The sequence below is a fragment of the Heterodontus francisci genome, chromosome 5 (assembly GCF_036365525.1).
Source record: "Heterodontus francisci isolate sHetFra1 chromosome 5, sHetFra1.hap1, whole genome shotgun sequence".
Taxonomy (NCBI): Eukaryota; Metazoa; Chordata; class Chondrichthyes; order Heterodontiformes; family Heterodontidae; genus Heterodontus; species Heterodontus francisci.
The window spans coordinates 62,727,663-62,745,837 of NC_090375.1; the positions used below are offsets into that span (position 1 = coordinate 62,727,663).

The 18,175-nt window shown below is 49.9% G+C and overlaps 6 non-coding genes across 6 annotated transcripts; all 6 read right to left on the minus strand.

Moving 5' to 3' along the window:
• Positions 1-2,394: 2,394 nt before the first annotated feature.
• Positions 2,395-2,467, minus strand: trnam-cau (transfer RNA methionine (anticodon CAU)). The gene has a single exon. It is a non-coding gene; the product is annotated as a tRNA-Met (tRNA).
• A 2,921-nt stretch (positions 2,468-5,388) lies between these two features.
• Positions 5,389-5,461, minus strand: trnam-cau (transfer RNA methionine (anticodon CAU)). The gene has a single exon. It is a non-coding gene; the product is annotated as a tRNA-Met (tRNA).
• A 2,921-nt stretch (positions 5,462-8,382) lies between these two features.
• trnam-cau (transfer RNA methionine (anticodon CAU)) lies at positions 8,383-8,455 on the minus strand. The gene has a single exon. It is a non-coding gene; the product is annotated as a tRNA-Met (tRNA).
• Positions 8,456-11,376: 2,921 nt separating this feature from the next.
• On the minus strand, positions 11,377-11,449 carry trnam-cau (transfer RNA methionine (anticodon CAU)). The gene has a single exon. It is a non-coding gene; the product is annotated as a tRNA-Met (tRNA).
• Positions 11,450-14,370: 2,921 nt separating this feature from the next.
• On the minus strand, positions 14,371-14,443 carry trnam-cau (transfer RNA methionine (anticodon CAU)). Its single transcript has one exon. It is a non-coding gene; the product is annotated as a tRNA-Met (tRNA).
• A 2,921-nt stretch (positions 14,444-17,364) lies between these two features.
• On the minus strand, positions 17,365-17,437 carry trnam-cau (transfer RNA methionine (anticodon CAU)). The gene has a single exon. It is a non-coding gene; the product is annotated as a tRNA-Met (tRNA).
• Positions 17,438-18,175: the final 738 nt, after the last annotated feature.

Sequence of the window (18,175 nt, forward strand, 5' to 3'; positions counted from 1 at the left end):
GGGGTTCGTCTTTGCTCCCCCAGAATATATAATATTCCATAAAAATTTGCAACCCTTTTCTATGCAATGTACATTTGCAAAACACAGCAAAAATAGTGTTGGCGCATACAGCCCGAGGGGGTCTTACACGGGTGCCGGCCACTCGGTAAACTATGGCGGGAGGACCCCCTTACACAGTGGTCTTTCTCCATGGAGCCTTTGGAGCGGCTGCCCCAAGCTTTACTGCATCCCACAGCACGTAGTCCTGGACCTCGGAACGTGCCAGCGAGCGAAACTCAAGTCGTGGACGACTCTTTGCACTGGAAGAATTGGGATCGGAATTCCTCCTCCCCACCCCCACCTCCCGCCCCCCGCCCCCCGACTGGACTTTAAAACTGGACTTTATGGAGTATGGGGAAGGAACCCCAACCCTCACGGACAATAGTACTGTGAATGAGAGCCAAAACCTTACACAAAGCACACAGACGCAGGCTGCATTCCGATGGATCAATTTCAAACATTCCAACATCACAACAGAACTGATAGTGTCAAAGGACTGGAATTTGGGACATTATCATAACAGTGACACAGCATAACTGCCGTCATGTAACACAATTAAGTAATTAGGGAGGCCATTCTTACAACTAACCGGCCCCAGGCCACAGCATTCACTCCTGTCGAGGCAGGAGAGAAACCTTTTCACGTATATCAGCTCTGGAGCCTGGAATACCTCACCCTGGTGGAGTTTATTGTTCTCGGTCATGGAAATAACATCAACATAAGTGGATCTGTCTGGACCAGGCAGGTAACTGACGAAAGAGATTAAAAGGTGCTAAGCGCTCACCATCCAGCAGGATGGCTCCAGGTGATGTGTTTATGATATTTCGATAAGGATCATCATGAAAAGGACAAGATCGAAGAGTTTGGCACTGCAGTCAAGAAGGAGGGTCAGGAAGAGTCAACCTGGCTCGTGGACCTACAAATTCTCACCTCATGGAGGATTGTAAGTTATCAGCCAAATGTGAGGGGTATTTGGGGCTGAGAGTTGAAAGCAATTTTAAGTGTGACAAAGAAATCCTGGGAGGGTTTGGGGTTTTGAATTGAGTGAGTTTGGGGCAGAAGTGTGGGCTTTTGCTTGTGGGTTTTCGGAAAAGGTGCGTCTTAAAAGTGGTGGTGACTTGTGTGTTTGGGTGGGAGCCGAGCCGAGCCGAGGTTAAATGGTGGAGGGATTTAAATCGGTCTAAGCAAGCAAGGTGTCGTGTGGTGTCCTTTACATTCGTTTCGAGGTCTTTGTATCAGGGTGTTAGGGGGGTCTTAATAAAGAAGTTTACGGTTCCGCCCAACCCTGTGCCTGTGCAATTTGTCCTTTCTAAAATCCTAAAGAACCATCAGTAAGGGGGGTAAACAGGAGCAGGAAGCTCTCACAAAGAACGAGCAGCAGGTTTCAGGCAGACCAAAGTGCGCCTTTCAGCTAGTTGATGGTTCTCCAGCAAGAGTTGATGCTTACCTGGGGTGTGCGTCCAGTTTTTTTTTATTTCCAAAATATACTTTATTCATAAATATCTGTAAAAATTACATTGCCAAACAGTTTCCAAACAGCACCAAAAAATACAAACATTGCAAGGGAGATCAGTTTCCTTCAATACTGTCATGAGTTTCTTCCCAACCCTTCCGTTTCACAATTGTCATGTCAATTACAGTTTTACATTTACAGCAATTGAGAATATTAACGATACAGTTCGAGGGGTGCGTCCAGTTTGAGCAGCATGGCAGGCAAAACCTCAGCACTCACTGGAAAGCAAAAGAAGTCTTGTGTCAGTCAGACAGGGCTCTCGACTGCTCCCTCACACTCGTGGCGGCTGCTAGTTTCCGCTCACCAGCTTTTCCTTGCGCCAGCTGGGGCTCTTCTGGGCTTCTTTCATGGTTATTGGAGCTGGCCGGTCCTGCCGCTGCTAACTTGCTGCTGCTGGAGGGACCTGCTGATTGAAGCAAAGCACTGACTGCGTTCAGGCAGTGAGCCAAGCCCAAGCCCAAGCCCAAGCCCAAGCCGCATTTCCCTGCAGCTCAAGGAGCAACTTGGAGACAGCTGCTATGGGGCTGTTGTGAAAGAATCTGGGCTCAGCTGTCTTAGCCAAGCTGGGGAATTAGCTCAAATGGTAGAGCGCTTGCTTAGCATGTGAGAGGTAGCGGGATCGATGCCTGCATTCTCCATTCTGCTTTTTCCTGGGCTCCAATCTTCACATTCAGCACTTGTGGCAACCAGCTGACAACGTCTTGCCTTGCGCTCCCATCTCCAGTGCTGGAGGCTGTCAAATGCTTTGCAGCACTGCAGCAAGCAAAGCGGCTGGATTTTGGCACGCAACGAGAGCGGAAAGGTCAAGTGAGTGATGGCAAAAGAAAGCACAGTGGGCACACTGCCTTCTCTGAGGATCGAACTCAGGACCTTCAGATTATGAGACTGACGCGCTGCCTACTGCGCTAAGAAGGCACTGCCATGCAGCACGCCCAAGTAGACCAAGTTGCAAAGTGTTCCCAAGCCGCAGGACAAAGTCGACACAAAACTCTCAGCCAGCCAGGAGTCAAAGCTATCAGCTTCCCATCCCTAGACAGACGTCTTATCCATTACAGCATTGGCCCAGGCTGTGGAGAGCAGCTGGCCGTTCACAGTCCCACAGCACAGCGGCAGCAATGGCTAGGCCAAGGCCTGAGCGGCAAACCATCAGCCAGCACTTTTGTCACTTCCCTTCCGTAGCTCAGCTGCTGCGGCGCAGGACTGTAGAGGAAAGCAGAGCAAAATCATCCTTTGGCCGCTGCTTAAATTCACACTTGAAGGAGTATGTGCTTTTTTAGAGTAAGCGTGTAGTAAGCAGCAATTAGCTGAAGGTAGCGCTCTTAACTTGACAAGTCGATGGCTGCTCAACGTGTTGCCGCCAAGGCACGGGATCCCTCGTTTCCTGTCTGCAAACTGCCTGCACGCGACTGTTTCACTTCCGCAGTTTCATCTGCTGGCCAGCAGGGGTTCGTCTTTGCTCCCCCAGAATATATAATATTCCATAAAAATTTGCAACCCTTTTCTATGCAATGTACATTTGCAAAACGCAGCAAAAATAGTGTTGGCGCATACAGCCCGAGGGGGTCTTACACGGGTGCCGGCCACTCGGTAAACTATGGCGGGAGGACCCCCTTACACAGTGGTCTTTCTCCATGGAGCCTTTGGAGCGGCTGCCCCAAGCTTTACTGCATCCCACAGCACGTAGTCCTGGACCTCGGAACGTGCCAGCGAGCGAAACTCAAGTCGTGGACGACTCTTTGCACTGGAAGAATTGGGATCGGAATTCCTCCTCCCCACCCCCACCTCCCGCCCCCCGCCCCCCGACTGGACTTTAAAACTGGACTTTATGGAGTATGGGGAAGGAACCCCAACCCTCACGGACAATAGTACTGTGAATGAGAGCCAAAACCTTACACAAAGCACACAGACGCAGGCTGCATTCCGATGGATCAATTTCAAACATTCCAACATCACAACAGAACTGATAGTGTCAAAGGACTGGAATTTGGGACATTATCATAACAGTGACACAGCATAACTGCCGTCATGTAACACAATTAAGTAATTAGGGAGGCCATTCTTACAACTAACCGGCCCCAGGCCACAGCATTCACTCCTGTCGAGGCAGGAGAGAAACCTTTTCACGTATATCAGCTCTGGAGCCTGGAATACCTCACCCTGGTGGAGTTTATTGTTCTCGGTCATGGAAATAACATCAACATAAGTGGATCTGTCTGGACCAGGCAGGTAACTGACGAAAGAGATTAAAAGGTGCTAAGCGCTCACCATCCAGCAGGATGGCTCCAGGTGATGTGTTTATGATATTTCGATAAGGATCATCATGAAAAGGACAAGATCGAAGAGTTTGGCACTGCAGTCAAGAAGGAGGGTCAGGAAGAGTCAACCTGGCTCGTGGACCTACAAATTCTCACCTCATGGAGGATTGTAAGTTATCAGCCAAATGTGAGGGGTATTTGGGGCTGAGAGTTGAAAGCAATTTTAAGTGTGACAAAGAAATCCTGGGAGGGTTTGGGGTTTTGAATTGAGTGAGTTTGGGGCAGAAGTGTGGGCTTTTGCTTGTGGGTTTTCGGAAAAGGTGCGTCTTAAAAGTGGTGGTGACTTGTGTGTTTGGGTGGGAGCCGAGCCGAGCCGAGGTTAAATGGTGGAGGGATTTAAATCGGTCTAAGCAAGCAAGGTGTCGTGTGGTGTCCTTTACATTCGTTTCGAGGTCTTTGTATCAGGGTGTTAGGGGGGTCTTAATAAAGAAGTTTACGGTTCCGCCCAACCCTGTGCCTGTGCAATTTGTCCTTTCTAAAATCCTAAAGAACCATCAGTAAGGGGGGTAAACAGGAGCAGGAAGCTCTCACAAAGAACGAGCAGCAGGTTTCAGGCAGACCAAAGTGCGCCTTTCAGCTAGTTGATGGTTCTCCAGCAAGAGTTGATGCTTACCTGGGGTGTGCGTCCAGTTTTTTTTTATTTCCAAAATATACTTTATTCATAAATATCTGTAAAAATTACATTGCCAAACAGTTTCCAAACAGCACCAAAAAATACAAACATTGCAAGGGAGATCAGTTTCCTTCAATACTGTCATGAGTTTCTTCCCAACCCTTCCGTTTCACAATTGTCATGTCAATTACAGTTTTACATTTACAGCAATTGAGAATATTAACGATACAGTTCGAGGGGTGCGTCCAGTTTGAGCAGCATGGCAGGCAAAACCTCAGCACTCACTGGAAAGCAAAAGAAGTCTTGTGTCAGTCAGACAGGGCTCTCGACTGCTCCCTCACACTCGTGGCGGCTGCTAGTTTCCGCTCACCAGCTTTTCCTTGCGCCAGCTGGGGCTCTTCTGGGCTTCTTTCATGGTTATTGGAGCTGGCCGGTCCTGCCGCTGCTAACTTGCTGCTGCTGGAGGGACCTGCTGATTGAAGCAAAGCACTGACTGCGTTCAGGCAGTGAGCCAAGCCCAAGCCCAAGCCCAAGCCCAAGCCGCATTTCCCTGCAGCTCAAGGAGCAACTTGGAGACAGCTGCTATGGGGCTGTTGTGAAAGAATCTGGGCTCAGCTGTCTTAGCCAAGCTGGGGAATTAGCTCAAATGGTAGAGCGCTTGCTTAGCATGTGAGAGGTAGCGGGATCGATGCCTGCATTCTCCATTCTGCTTTTTCCTGGGCTCCAATCTTCACATTCAGCACTTGTGGCAACCAGCTGACAACGTCTTGCCTTGCGCTCCCATCTCCAGTGCTGGAGGCTGTCAAATGCTTTGCAGCACTGCAGCAAGCAAAGCGGCTGGATTTTGGCACGCAACGAGAGCGGAAAGGTCAAGTGAGTGATGGCAAAAGAAAGCACAGTGGGCACACTGCCTTCTCTGAGGATCGAACTCAGGACCTTCAGATTATGAGACTGACGCGCTGCCTACTGCGCTAAGAAGGCACTGCCATGCAGCACGCCCAAGTAGACCAAGTTGCAAAGTGTTCCCAAGCCGCAGGACAAAGTCGACACAAAACTCTCAGCCAGCCAGGAGTCAAAGCTATCAGCTTCCCATCCCTAGACAGACGTCTTATCCATTACAGCATTGGCCCAGGCTGTGGAGAGCAGCTGGCCGTTCACAGTCCCACAGCACAGCGGCAGCAATGGCTAGGCCAAGGCCTGAGCGGCAAACCATCAGCCAGCACTTTTGTCACTTCCCTTCCGTAGCTCAGCTGCTGCGGCGCAGGACTGTAGAGGAAAGCAGAGCAAAATCATCCTTTGGCCGCTGCTTAAATTCACACTTGAAGGAGTATGTGCTTTTTTAGAGTAAGCGTGTAGTAAGCAGCAATTAGCTGAAGGTAGCGCTCTTAACTTGACAAGTCGATGGCTGCTCAACGTGTTGCCGCCAAGGCACGGGATCCCTCGTTTCCTGTCTGCAAACTGCCTGCACGCGACTGTTTCACTTCCGCAGTTTCATCTGCTGGCCAGCAGGGGTTCGTCTTTGCTCCCCCAGAATATATAATATTCCATAAAAATTTGCAACCCTTTTCTATGCAATGTACATTTGCAAAACGCAGCAAAAATAGTGTTGGCGCATACAGCCCGAGGGGGTCTTACACGGGTGCCGGCCACTCGGTAAACTATGGCGGGAGGACCCCCTTACACAGTGGTCTTTCTCCATGGAGCCTTTGGAGCGGCTGCCCCAAGCTTTACTGCATCCCACAGCACGTAGTCCTGGACCTCGGAACGTGCCAGCGAGCGAAACTCAAGTCGTGGACGACTCTTTGCACTGGAAGAATTGGGATCGGAATTCCTCCTCCCCACCCCCACCTCCCGCCCCCCGCCCCCCGACTGGACTTTAAAACTGGACTTTATGGAGTATGGGGAAGGAACCCCAACCCTCACGGACAATAGTACTGTGAATGAGAGCCAAAACCTTACACAAAGCACACAGACGCAGGCTGCATTCCGATGGATCAATTTCAAACATTCCAACATCACAACAGAACTGATAGTGTCAAAGGACTGGAATTTGGGACATTATCATAACAGTGACACAGCATAACTGCCGTCATGTAACACAATTAAGTAATTAGGGAGGCCATTCTTACAACTAACCGGCCCCAGGCCACAGCATTCACTCCTGTCGAGGCAGGAGAGAAACCTTTTCACGTATATCAGCTCTGGAGCCTGGAATACCTCACCCTGGTGGAGTTTATTGTTCTCGGTCATGGAAATAACATCAACATAAGTGGATCTGTCTGGACCAGGCAGGTAACTGACGAAAGAGATTAAAAGGTGCTAAGCGCTCACCATCCAGCAGGATGGCTCCAGATGATGTGTTTATGATATTTCGATAAGGATCATCATGAAAAGGACAAGATCGAAGAGTTTGGCACTGCAGTCAAGAAGGAGGGTCAGGAAGAGTCAACCTGGCTCGTGGACCTACAAATTCTCACCTCATGGAGGATTGTAAGTTATCAGCCAAATGTGAGGGGTATTTGGGGCTGAGAGTTGAAAGCAATTTTAAGTGTGACAAAGAAATCCTGGGAGGGTTTGGGGTTTTGAATTGAGTGAGTTTGGGGCAGAAGTGTGGGCTTTTGCTTGTGGGTTTTCGGAAAAGGTGCGTCTTAAAAGTGGTGGTGACTTGTGTGTTTGGGTGGGAGCCGAGCCGAGCCGAGGTTAAATGGTGGAGGGATTTAAATCGGTCTAAGCAAGCAAGGTGTCGTGTGGTGTCCTTTACATTCGTTTCGAGGTCTTTGTATCAGGGTGTTAGGGGGGTCTTAATAAAGAAGTTTACGGTTCCGCCCAACCCTGTGCCTGTGCAATTTGTCCTTTCTAAAATCCTAAAGAACCATCAGTAAGGGGGGTAAACAGGAGCAGGAAGCTCTCACAAAGAACGAGCAGCAGGTTTCAGGCAGACCAAAGTGCGCCTTTCAGCTAGTTGATGGTTCTCCAGCAAGAGTTGATGCTTACCTGGGGTGTGCGTCCAGTTTTTTTTTATTTCCAAAATATACTTTATTCATAAATATCTGTAAAAATTACATTGCCAAACAGTTTCCAAACAGCACCAAAAAATACAAACATTGCAAGGGAGATCAGTTTCCTTCAATACTGTCATGAGTTTCTTCCCAACCCTTCCGTTTCACAATTGTCATGTCAATTACAGTTTTACATTTACAGCAATTGAGAATATTAACGATACAGTTCGAGGGGTGCGTCCAGTTTGAGCAGCATGGCAGGCAAAACCTCAGCACTCACTGGAAAGCAAAAGAAGTCTTGTGTCAGTCAGACAGGGCTCTCGACTGCTCCCTCACACTCGTGGCGGCTGCTAGTTTCCGCTCACCAGCTTTTCCTTGCGCCAGCTGGGGCTCTTCTGGGCTTCTTTCATGGTTATTGGAGCTGGCCGGTCCTGCCGCTGCTAACTTGCTGCTGCTGGAGGGACCTGCTGATTGAAGCAAAGCACTGACTGCGTTCAGGCAGTGAGCCAAGCCCAAGCCCAAGCCCAAGCCCAAGCCGCATTTCCCTGCAGCTCAAGGAGCAACTTGGAGACAGCTGCTATGGGGCTGTTGTGAAAGAATCTGGGCTCAGCTGTCTTAGCCAAGCTGGGGAATTAGCTCAAATGGTAGAGCGCTCGCTTAGCATGTGAGAGGTAGCGGGATCGATGCCTGCATTCTCCATTCTGCTTTTTCCTGGGCTCCAATCTTCACATTCAGCACTTGTGGCAACCAGCTGACAACGTCTTGCCTTGCGCTCCCATCTCCAGTGCTGGAGGCTGTCAAATGCTTTGCAGCACTGCAGCAAGCAAAGCGGCTGGATTTTGGCACGCAACGAGAGCGGAAAGGTCAAGTGAGTGATGGCAAAAGAAAGCACAGTGGGCACACTGCCTTCTCTGAGGATCGAACTCAGGACCTTCAGATTATGAGACTGACGCGCTGCCTACTGCGCTAAGAAGGCACTGCCATGCAGCACGCCCAAGTAGACCAAGTTGCAAAGTGTTCCCAAGCCGCAGGACAAAGTCGACACAAAACTCTCAGCCAGCCAGGAGTCAAAGCTATCAGCTTCCCATCCCTAGACAGACGTCTTATCCATTACAGCATTGGCCCAGGCTGTGGAGAGCAGCTGGCCGTTCACAGTCCCACAGCACAGCGGCAGCAATGGCTAGGCCAAGGCCTGAGCGGCAAACCATCAGCCAGCACTTTTGTCACTTCCCTTCCGTAGCTCAGCTGCTGCGGCGCAGGACTGTAGAGGAAAGCAGAGCAAAATCATCCTTTGGCCGCTGCTTAAATTCACACTTGAAGGAGTATGTGCTTTTTTAGAGTAAGCGTGTAGTAAGCAGCAATTAGCTGAAGGTAGCGCTCTTAACTTGACAAGTCGATGGCTGCTCAACGTGTTGCCGCCAAGGCACGGGATCCCTCGTTTCCTGTCTGCAAACTGCCTGCACGCGACTGTTTCACTTCCGCAGTTTCATCTGCTGGCCAGCAGGGGTTCGTCTTTGCTCCCCCAGAATATATAATATTCCATAAAAATTTGCAACCCTTTTCTATGCAATGTACATTTGCAAAACGCAGCAAAAATAGTGTTGGCGCATACAGCCCGAGGGGGTCTTACACGGGTGCCGGCCACTCGGTAAACTATGGCGGGAGGACCCCCTTACACAGTGGTCTTTCTCCATGGAGCCTTTGGAGCGGCTGCCCCAAGCTTTACTGCATCCCACAGCACGTAGTCCTGGACCTCGGAACGTGCCAGCGAGCGAAACTCAAGTCGTGGACGACTCTTTGCACTGGAAGAATTGGGATCGGAATTCCTCCTCCCCACCCCCACCTCCCGCCCCCCGCCCCCCGACTGGACTTTAAAACTGGACTTTATGGAGTATGGGGAAGGAACCCCAACCCTCACGGACAATAGTACTGTGAATGAGAGCCAAAACCTTACACAAAGCACACAGACGCAGGCTGCATTCCGATGGATCAATTTCAAACATTCCAACATCACAACAGAACTGATAGTGTCAAAGGACTGGAATTTGGGACATTATCATAACAGTGACACAGCATAACTGCCGTCATGTAACACAATTAAGTAATTAGGGAGGCCATTCTTACAACTAACCGGCCCCAGGCCACAGCATTCACTCCTGTCGAGGCAGGAGAGAAACCTTTTCACGTATATCAGCTCTGGAGCCTGGAATACCTCACCCTGGTGGAGTTTATTGTTCTCGGTCATGGAAATAACATCAACATAAGTGGATCTGTCTGGACCAGGCAGGTAACTGACGAAAGAGATTAAAAGGTGCTAAGCGCTCACCATCCAGCAGGATGGCTCCAGGTGATGTGTTTATGATATTTCGATAAGGATCATCATGAAAAGGACAAGATCGAAGAGTTTGGCACTGCAGTCAAGAAGGAGGGTCAGGAAGAGTCAACCTGGCTCGTGGACCTACAAATTCTCACCTCATGGAGGATTGTAAGTTATCAGCCAAATGTGAGGGGTATTTGGGGCTGAGAGTTGAAAGCAATTTTAAGTGTGACAAAGAAATCCTGGGAGGGTTTGGGGTTTTGAATTGAGTGAGTTTGGGGCAGAAGTGTGGGCTTTTGCTTGTGGGTTTTCGGAAAAGGTGCGTCTTAAAAGTGGTGGTGACTTGTGTGTTTGGGTGGGAGCCGAGCCGAGCCGAGGTTAAATGGTGGAGGGATTTAAATCGGTCTAAGCAAGCAAGGTGTCGTGTGGTGTCCTTTACATTCGTTTCGAGGTCTTTGTATCAGGGTGTTAGGGGGGTCTTAATAAAGAAGTTTACGGTTCCGCCCAACCCTGTGCCTGTGCAATTTGTCCTTTCTAAAATCCTAAAGAACCATCAGTAAGGGGGGTAAACAGGAGCAGGAAGCTCTCACAAAGAACGAGCAGCAGGTTTCAGGCAGACCAAAGTGCGCCTTTCAGCTAGTTGATGGTTCTCCAGCAAGAGTTGATGCTTACCTGGGGTGTGCGTCCAGTTTTTTTTTATTTCCAAAATATACTTTATTCATAAATATCTGTAAAAATTACATTGCCAAACAGTTTCCAAACAGCACCAAAAAATACAAACATTGCAAGGGAGATCAGTTTCCTTCAATACTGTCATGAGTTTCTTCCCAACCCTTCCGTTTCACAATTGTCATGTCAATTACAGTTTTACATTTACAGCAATTGAGAATATTAACGATACAGTTCGAGGGGTGCGTCCAGTTTGAGCAGCATGGCAGGCAAAACCTCAGCACTCACTGGAAAGCAAAAGAAGTCTTGTGTCAGTCAGACAGGGCTCTCGACTGCTCCCTCACACTCGTGGCGGCTGCTAGTTTCCGCTCACCAGCTTTTCCTTGCGCCAGCTGGGGCTCTTCTGGGCTTCTTTCATGGTTATTGGAGCTGGCCGGTCCTGCCGCTGCTAACTTGCTGCTGCTGGAGGGACCTGCTGATTGAAGCAAAGCACTGACTGCGTTCAGGCAGTGAGCCAAGCCCAAGCCCAAGCCCAAGCCCAAGCCGCATTTCCCTGCAGCTCAAGGAGCAACTTGGAGACAGCTGCTATGGGGCTGTTGTGAAAGAATCTGGGCTCAGCTGTCTTAGCCAAGCTGGGGAATTAGCTCAAATGGTAGAGCGCTTGCTTAGCATGTGAGAGGTAGCGGGATCGATGCCTGCATTCTCCATTCTGCTTTTTCCTGGGCTCCAATCTTCACATTCAGCACTTGTGGCAACCAGCTGACAACGTCTTGCCTTGCGCTCCCATCTCCAGTGCTGGAGGCTGTCAAATGCTTTGCAGCACTGCAGCAAGCAAAGCGGCTGGATTTTGGCACGCAACGAGAGCGGAAAGGTCAAGTGAGTGATGGCAAAAGAAAGCACAGTGGGCACACTGCCTTCTCTGAGGATCGAACTCAGGACCTTCAGATTATGAGACTGACGCGCTGCCTACTGCGCTAAGAAGGCACTGCCATGCAGCACGCCCAAGTAGACCAAGTTGCAAAGTGTTCCCAAGCCGCAGGACAAAGTCGACACAAAACTCTCAGCCAGCCAGGAGTCAAAGCTATCAGCTTCCCATCCCTAGACAGACGTCTTATCCATTACAGCATTGGCCCAGGCTGTGGAGAGCAGCTGGCCGTTCACAGTCCCACAGCACAGCGGCAGCAATGGCTAGGCCAAGGCCTGAGCGGCAAACCATCAGCCAGCACTTTTGTCACTTCCCTTCCGTAGCTCAGCTGCTGCGGCGCAGGACTGTAGAGGAAAGCAGAGCAAAATCATCCTTTGGCCGCTGCTTAAATTCACACTTGAAGGAGTATGTGCTTTTTTAGAGTAAGCGTGTAGTAAGCAGCAATTAGCTGAAGGTAGCGCTCTTAACTTGACAAGTCGATGGCTGCTCAACGTGTTGCCGCCAAGGCACGGGATCCCTCGTTTCCTGTCTGCAAACTGCCTGCACGCGACTGTTTCACTTCCGCAGTTTCATCTGCTGGCCAGCAGGGGTTCGTCTTTGCTCCCCCAGAATATATAATATTCCATAAAAATTTGCAACCCTTTTCTATGCAATGTACATTTGCAAAACGCAGCAAAAATAGTGTTGGCGCATACAGCCCGAGGGGGTCTTACACGGGTGCCGGCCACTCGGTAAACTATGGCGGGAGGACCCCCTTACACAGTGGTCTTTCTCCATGGAGCCTTTGGAGCGGCTGCCCCAAGCTTTACTGCATCCCACAGCACGTAGTCCTGGACCTCGGAACGTGCCAGCGAGCGAAACTCAAGTCGTGGACGACTCTTTGCACTGGAAGAATTGGGATCGGAATTCCTCCTCCCCACCCCCACCTCCCGCCCCCCGCCCCCCGACTGGACTTTAAAACTGGACTTTATGGAGTATGGGGAAGGAACCCCAACCCTCACGGACAATAGTACTGTGAATGAGAGCCAAAACCTTACACAAAGCACACAGACGCAGGCTGCATTCCGATGGATCAATTTCAAACATTCCAACATCACAACAGAACTGATAGTGTCAAAGGACTGGAATTTGGGACATTATCATAACAGTGACACAGCATAACTGCCGTCATGTAACACAATTAAGTAATTAGGGAGGCCATTCTTACAACTAACCGGCCCCAGGCCACAGCATTCACTCCTGTCGAGGCAGGAGAGAAACCTTTTCACGTATATCAGCTCTGGAGCCTGGAATACCTCACCCTGGTGGAGTTTATTGTTCTCGGTCATGGAAATAACATCAACATAAGTGGATCTGTCTGGACCAGGCAGGTAACTGACGAAAGAGATTAAAAGGTGCTAAGCGCTCACCATCCAGCAGGATGGCTCCAGGTGATGTGTTTATGATATTTCGATAAGGATCATCATGAAAAGGACAAGATCGAAGAGTTTGGCACTGCAGTCAAGAAGGAGGGTCAGGAAGAGTCAACCTGGCTCGTGGACCTACAAATTCTCACCTCATGGAGGATTGTAAGTTATCAGCCAAATGTGAGGGGTATTTGGGGCTGAGAGTTGAAAGCAATTTTAAGTGTGACAAAGAAATCCTGGGAGGGTTTGGGGTTTTGAATTGAGTGAGTTTGGGGCAGAAGTGTGGGCTTTTGCTTGTGGGTTTTCGGAAAAGGTGCGTCTTAAAAGTGGTGGTGACTTGTGTGTTTGGGTGGGAGCCGAGCCGAGCCGAGGTTAAATGGTGGAGGGATTTAAATCGGTCTAAGCAAGCAAGGTGTCGTGTGGTGTCCTTTACATTCGTTTCGAGGTCTTTGTATCAGGGTGTTAGGGGGGTCTTAATAAAGAAGTTTACGGTTCCGCCCAACCCTGTGCCTGTGCAATTTGTCCTTTCTAAAATCCTAAAGAACCATCAGTAAGGGGGGTAAACAGGAGCAGGAAGCTCTCACAAAGAACGAGCAGCAGGTTTCAGGCAGACCAAAGTGCGCCTTTCAGCTAGTTGATGGTTCTCCAGCAAGAGTTGATGCTTACCTGGGGTGTGCGTCCAGTTTTTTTTTATTTCCAAAATATACTTTATTCATAAATATCTGTAAAAATTACATTGCCAAACAGTTTCCAAACAGCACCAAAAAATACAAACATTGCAAGGGAGATCAGTTTCCTTCAATACTGTCATGAGTTTCTTCCCAACCCTTCCGTTTCACAATTGTCATGTCAATTACAGTTTTACATTTACAGCAATTGAGAATATTAACGATACAGTTCGAGGGGTGCGTCCAGTTTGAGCAGCATGGCAGGCAAAACCTCAGCACTCACTGGAAAGCAAAAGAAGTCTTGTGTCAGTCAGACAGGGCTCTCGACTGCTCCCTCACACTCGTGGCGGCTGCTAGTTTCCGCTCACCAGCTTTTCCTTGCGCCAGCTGGGGCTCTTCTGGGCTTCTTTCATGGTTATTGGAGCTGGCCGGTCCTGCCGCTGCTAACTTGCTGCTGCTGGAGGGACCTGCTGATTGAAGCAAAGCACTGACTGCGTTCAGGCAGTGAGCCAAGCCCAAGCCCAAGCCCAAGCCCAAGCCGCATTTCCCTGCAGCTCAAGGAGCAACTTGGAGACAGCTGCTATGGGGCTGTTGTGAAAGAATCTGGGCTCAGCTGTCTTAGCCAAGCTGGGGAATTAGCTCAAATGGTAGAGCGCTTGCTTAGCATGTGAGAGGTAGCGGGATCGATGCCTGCATTCTCCATTCTGCTTTTTCCTGGGCTCCAATCTTCACATTCAGCACTTGTGGCAACCAGCTGACAACGTCTTGCCTTGCGCTCCCATCTCCAGTGCTGGAGGCTGTCAAATGCTTTGCAGCACTGCAGCAAGCAAAGCGGCTGGATTTTGGCACGCAACGAGAGCGGAAAGGTCAAGTGAGTGATGGCAAAAGAAAGCACAGTGGGCACACTGCCTTCTCTGAGGATCGAACTCAGGACCTTCAGATTATGAGACTGACGCGCTGCCTACTGCGCTAAGAAGGCACTGCCATGCAGCACGCCCAAGTAGACCAAGTTGCAAAGTGTTCCCAAGCCGCAGGACAAAGTCGACACAAAACTCTCAGCCAGCCAGGAGTCAAAGCTATCAGCTTCCCATCCCTAGACAGACGTCTTATCCATTACAGCATTGGCCCAGGCTGTGGAGAGCAGCTGGCCGTTCACAGTCCCACAGCACAGCGGCAGCAATGGCTAGGCCAAGGCCTGAGCGGCAAACCATCAGCCAGCACTTTTGTCACTTCCCTTCCGTAGCTCAGCTGCTGCGGCGCAGGACTGTAGAGGAAAGCAGAGCAAAATCATCCTTTGGCCGCTGCTTAAATTCACACTTGAAGGAGTATGTGCTTTTTTAGAGTAAGCGTGTAGTAAGCAGCAATTAGCTGAAGGTAGCGCTCTTAACTTGACAAGTCGATGGCTGCTCAACGTGTTGCCGCCAAGGCACGGGATCCCTCGTTTCCTGTCTGCAAACTGCCTGCACGCGACTGTTTCACTTCCGCAGTTTCATCTGCTGGCCAGCAGGGGTTCGTCTTTGCTCCCCCAGAATATATAATATTCCATAAAAATTTGCAACCCTTTTCTATGCAATGTACATTTGCAAAACGCAGCAAAAATAGTGTTGGCGCATACAGCCCGAGGGGGTCTTACACGGGTGCCGGCCACTCGGTAAACTATGGCGGGAGGACCCCCTTACACAGTGGTCTTTCTCCATGGAGCCTTTGGAGCGGCTGCCCCAAGCTTTACTGCATCCCACAGCACGTAGTCCTGGACCTCGGAACGTGCCAGCGAGCGAAACTCAAGTCGTGGACGACTCTTTGCACTGGAAGAATTGGGATCGGAATTCCTCCTCCCCACCCCCACCTCCCGCCCCCCGCCCCCCGACTGGACTTTAAAACTGGACTTTATGGAGTATGGGGAAGGAACCCCAACCCTCACGGACAATAGTACTGTGAATGAGAGCCAAAACCTTACACAAAGCACACAGACGCAGGCTGCATTCCGATGGATCAATTTCAAACATTCCAACATCACAACAGAACTGATAGTGTCAAAGGACTGGAATTTGGGACATTATCATAACAGTGACACAGCATAACTGCCGTCATGTAACACAATTAAGTAATTAGGGAGGCCATTCTTACAACTAACCGGCCCCAGGCCACAGCATTCACTCCTGTCGAGGCAGGAGAGAAACCTTTTCACGTATATCAGCTCTGGAGCCTGGAATACCTCACCCTGGTGGAGTTTATTGTTCTCGGTCATGGAAATAACATCAACATAAGTGGATCTGTCTGGACCAGGCAGGTAACTGACGAAAGAGATTAAAAGGTGCTAAGCGCTCACCATCCAGCAGGATGGCTCCAGGTGATGTGTTTATGATATTTCGATAAGGATCATCATGAAAAGGACAAGATCGAAGAGTTTGGCACTGCAGTCAAGAAGGAGGGTCAGGAAGAGTCAACCTGGCTCGTGGACCTACAAATTCTCACCTCATGGAGGATTGTAAGTTATCAGCCAAATGTGAGGGGTATTTGGGGCTGAGAGTTGAAAGCAATTTTAAGTGTGACAAAGAAATCCTGGGAGGGTTTGGGGTTTTGAATTGAGTGAGTTTGGGGCAGAAGTGTGGGCTTTTGCTTGTGGGTTTTCGGAAAAGGTGCGTCTTAAAAGTGGTGGTGACTTGTGTGTTTGGGTGGGAGCCGAGCCGAGCCGAGGTTAAATGGTGGAGGGATTTAAATCGGTCTAAGCAAGCAAGGTGTCGTGTGGTGTCCTTTACATTCGTTTCGAGGTCTTTGTATCAGGGTGTTAGGGGGGTCTTAATAAAGAAGTTTACGGTTCCGCCCAACCCTGTGCCTGTGCAATTTGTCCTTTCTAAAATCCTAAAGAACCATCAGTAAGGGGGGTAAACAGGAGCAGGAAGCTCTCACAAAGAACGAGCAGCAGGTTTCAGGCAGACCAAAGTGCGCCTTTCAGCTAGTTGATGGTTCTCCAGCAAGAGTTGATGCTTACCTGGGGTGTGCGTCCAGTTTTTTTTTATTTCCAAAATATACTTTATTCATAAATATCTGTAAAAATTACATTGCCAAACAGTTTCCAAACAGCACCAAAAAATACAAACATTGCAAGGGAGATCAGTTTCCTTCAATACTGTCATGAGTTTCTTCCCAACCCTTCCGTTTCACAATTGTCATGTCAATTACAGTTTTACATTTACAGCAATTGAGAATATTAACGATACAGTTCGAGGGGTGCGTCCAGTTTGAGCAGCATGGCAGGCAAAACCTCAGCACTCACTGGAAAGCAAAAGAAGTCTTGTGTCAGTCAGACAGGGCTCTCGACTGCTCCCTCACACTCGTGGCGGCTGCTAGTTTCCGCTCACCAGCTTTTCCTTGCGCCAGCTGGGGCTCTTCTGGGCTTCTTTCATGGTTATTGGAGCTGGCCGGTCCTGCCGCTGCTAACTTGCTGCTGCTGGAGGGACCTGCTGATTGAAGCAAAGCACTGACTGCGTTCAGGCAGTGAGCCAAGCCCAAGCCCAAGCCCAAGCCCAAGCCGCATTTCCCTGCAGCTCAAGGAGCAACTTGGAGACAGCTGCTATGGGGCTGTTGTGAAAGAATCTGGGCTCAGCTGTCTTAGCCAAGCTGGGGAATTAGCTCAAATGGTAGAGCGCTTGCTTAGCATGTGAGAGGTAGCGGGATCGATGCCTGCATTCTCCATTCTGCTTTTTCCTGGGCTCCAATCTTCACATTCAGCACTTGTGGCAACCAGCTGACAACGTCTTGCCTTGCGCTCCCATCTCCAGTGCTGGAGGCTGTCAAATGCTTTGCAGCACTGCAGCAAGCAAAGCGGCTGGATTTTGGCACGCAACGAGAGCGGAAAGGTCAAGTGAGTGATGGCAAAAGAAAGCACAGTGGGCACACTGCCTTCTCTGAGGATCGAACTCAGGACCTTCAGATTATGAGACTGACGCGCTGCCTACTGCGCTAAGAAGGCACTGCCATGCAGCACGCCCAAGTAGACCAAGTTGCAAAGTGTTCCCAAGCCGCAGGACAAAGTCGACACAAAACTGTCAGCCAGCCAGGAGTCAAAGCTATCAGCTTCCCATCCCTAGACAGACGTCTTATCCATTACAGCATTGGCCCAGGCTGTGGAGAGCAGCTGGCCGTTCACAGTCCCACAGCACAGCGGCAGCAATGGCTAGGCCAAGGCCTGAGCGGCAAACCATCAGCCAGCACTTTTGTCACTTCCCTTCCGTAGCTCAGCTGCTGCGGCGCAGGACTGTAGAGGAAAGCAGAGCAAAATCATCCTTTGGCCGCTGCTTAAATTCACACTTGAAGGAGTATGTGCTTTTTTAGAGTAAGCGTGTAGTAAGCAGCAATTAGCTGAAGGTAGCGCTCTTAACTTGACAAGTCGATGGCTGCTCAACGTGTTGCCGCCAAGGCACGGGATCCCTCGTTTCCTGTCTGCAAACTGCCTGCACGCGACTGTTTCACTTCCGCAGTTTCATCTGCTGGCCAGCAGGGGTTCGTCTTTGCTCCCCCAGAATATATAATATTCCATAAAAATTTGCAACCCTTTTCTATGCAATGTACATTTGCAAAACGCAGCAAAAATAGTGTTGGCGCATACAGCCCGAGGGGGTCTTACACGGGTGCCGGCCACTCGGTAAACTATGGCGGGAGGACCCCCTTACACAGTGGTCTTTCTCCATGGAGCCTTTGGAGCGGCTGC